The sequence below is a fragment of the Anopheles coluzzii genome (genome assembly GCF_943734685.1).
Source record: "Anopheles coluzzii chromosome X unlocalized genomic scaffold, AcolN3 X_unloc_34, whole genome shotgun sequence".
Classification (NCBI taxonomy): Eukaryota; Metazoa; Arthropoda; class Insecta; order Diptera; family Culicidae; genus Anopheles; species Anopheles coluzzii.
In genome coordinates this window covers 30,001-32,500 of record NW_026054463.1, presented here as the reverse complement: position 1 = coordinate 32,500, position 2,500 = coordinate 30,001, and positions in this window count along the sequence as shown.

Here is a 2,500-nt window from a genome sequence, read left to right as displayed (position 1 = left end):
ACATTGAACGAGCTCTAACGGATCTCTGCACGCATGGAACATGGTGGCGGGAATCATTGCTAGAACCGAACGGCGCCTCTGCGCGATGTACAAACAAGCTCAACAGGAACCTCGTATCGGCTGCCGAGCCGGAGCTCGAACAACTTGGACTTTCACCTCTAATTTATATCAACTCACCACTCCCCGAGGGATCCGCAGAATTGCTTCTGGGTCCCGTATCGTTATTTGCGATTCGTGTTTGCATTACACTACATTGAACTATTCCAACTTGTTTATCCGCATGGCGAACATTTGCTGCATTGAACATTAAAGTTCCACTTCGCTCTCCCCTACGTGGGTCTGAGCTTCACTCTCAGGGAAAAAATATGCCACATTGGTTAGGGAAACCCGGTTTCATCACGCTATGTGCCCTGCACCACCAGCTTAGCGTGAATGCTTCGAGTTTCCCTAAGAAGTTCGATTGGTCTTGCAGAGTTTAAAGACAACGAAGCTTAGTTTCAAGCAATGATTTAATATACGCGTATTAAAAACCCTTAACTGTTACAACTTTTATGCTTGAAACCATCGCAACGAAGTCTTTGGGTCCGTAGACCCGTGATGTACTGCTCCAGGAAACGTTTTGAAAGAGTGGAAACTCAAAATCATAGGTTAAGATCATCGGCAGAACCCACCAGACACCACTTTTGCTTCATAAGTTCGGCCTATAGTCATATGACGATTTTCATCGGGGAGGGGACGTATGACCCAAACGGGGGCTTATATGACCCACGGACACTGCAAACCATGCTCCTACGACTAAATAGAGGTTAAAACTACGATTTGGTGAAATCTTCATTTTTGACCTCGGAGCAAGGTACCTTCCCTATAGTAGGCAATGAGTAAATGATCATAATCCCAGGAGGGCAAAAAATGGGAACCCGAGAGGAAAGCGCTGTTGGCGCGCCTAAGCTAGTGGCCCGTAGAGTAAAAAGGGTACCCCCAACAAAGTTGTCGTTTCACGTTCTGGTTTCACTTTTCATCATCTAGGGTGCGTTCCTGACACGTTTTGAGGGGTTTTAGCAAAAAAAAATTTTTCGACTACTCGAGCTCTCTGGCCCGTTCGGTGCACATTTTTGAAAAAAGCTAGGGAGCTGCCCCTAGGTTCGGGGTGTCACAAAATGTTGAAAAGTGGTCGAAAAACCACTATCCAGAATCGGATGTAGAATCGTTAGACGAACTTAAAATTGTTCTACGACACCCATCTGCGACGTTTAGTATTCGAGATATGGCCCGTCCTAGGTCTGACCGAGCAATTTTTGTTCCGCGCACTTTGTGCACCGTACACTTTGATGTTTGTATGAAAAAGTACCCTACCTAGGGACGCGTAGAGCAAATTTGTACCCCCGGGCATGTTGTCGATTGACGTTCTGGTTGCACTTTTCATCATCTAGGGTGCGTTCCTGACACGTTTTGAGGGGTTTTAGCAAAAAAAAAATTTTCGACTACTCGAGCTCTCTGGCCCGTTCGGTGCACATTTTTGAAAAAAGCTAGGGAGCTGCCCCTAGGTTCGGGGTGTCACAAAATGTTGAAAAGTGGTCCGAAAAACCACTATCCAGAATCGGATGTAGAATCGTTAGACGAACTTAAAATTGTTCTACGACACCCATCTGCGACGTTTAGTATTCGAGATATAGCACTTTGTAGGTCTGACCGAGCAATTTTGTACTGAAATGTATGGTGAACATGTAATTCATTAAATAACATTGACTTGCATCGTGCCCTACTTCATCGGCACAGCTGTTATTGACTATCTTTAGTGGAAATGGATTGAGTTTGACCATTTTAAGCCCATTTCCTATGCCGTGCACCAACATTGTGTACCGATCAGGGAAAGTACGCTACGTACGCGTTCATGGATGTCGATGTTGGTACAAGTTGCCTTTCGGGATAGCCGTGCACCAAAACTGTGTACCGATCAGGGAAAGTACAAGACGGAGGGTGCAGCTCGAGCGTACGCGTTCATAGATGTCGATGTTGGTACACTTGCACCAAAATTGTGTACCAATCAGGGAAAGTACAACACGGAGGGCGCAGCCCGGGCGTACGCAATCATGGATGTCCATGTTGATACAATCTACGTGTACGTACCTAGTTTTTGTAGGAAAAGTTGCAATTAAGTGCTTGCATGCTTAAAATGCTCATCTCAACCGGTCACCTTTTGGCCTGCCCTTTTATAACAGAAACCTAGAAAGATACTCGAGATTTTTGTGTTTTTCCATTCGCCCGGGACGACGAAATGAGCTATGTGCACATCGTGCAGAAAATTGTCTTCGCCACGCATGTTTTTGTCCATCCACTCATATAATCACCCGCATTTGTGTTCAACACGGACGGCGCAGCCCGAGCGAACGCGTTAATGTTTATGTTTGTACACACTGCTTGTACGATTCTAGGATTTGGTAATTGCGTCACAGTGCCCGACCGTCGCGGACACCATTCTTGGACAGAAGTCCTAGTACGT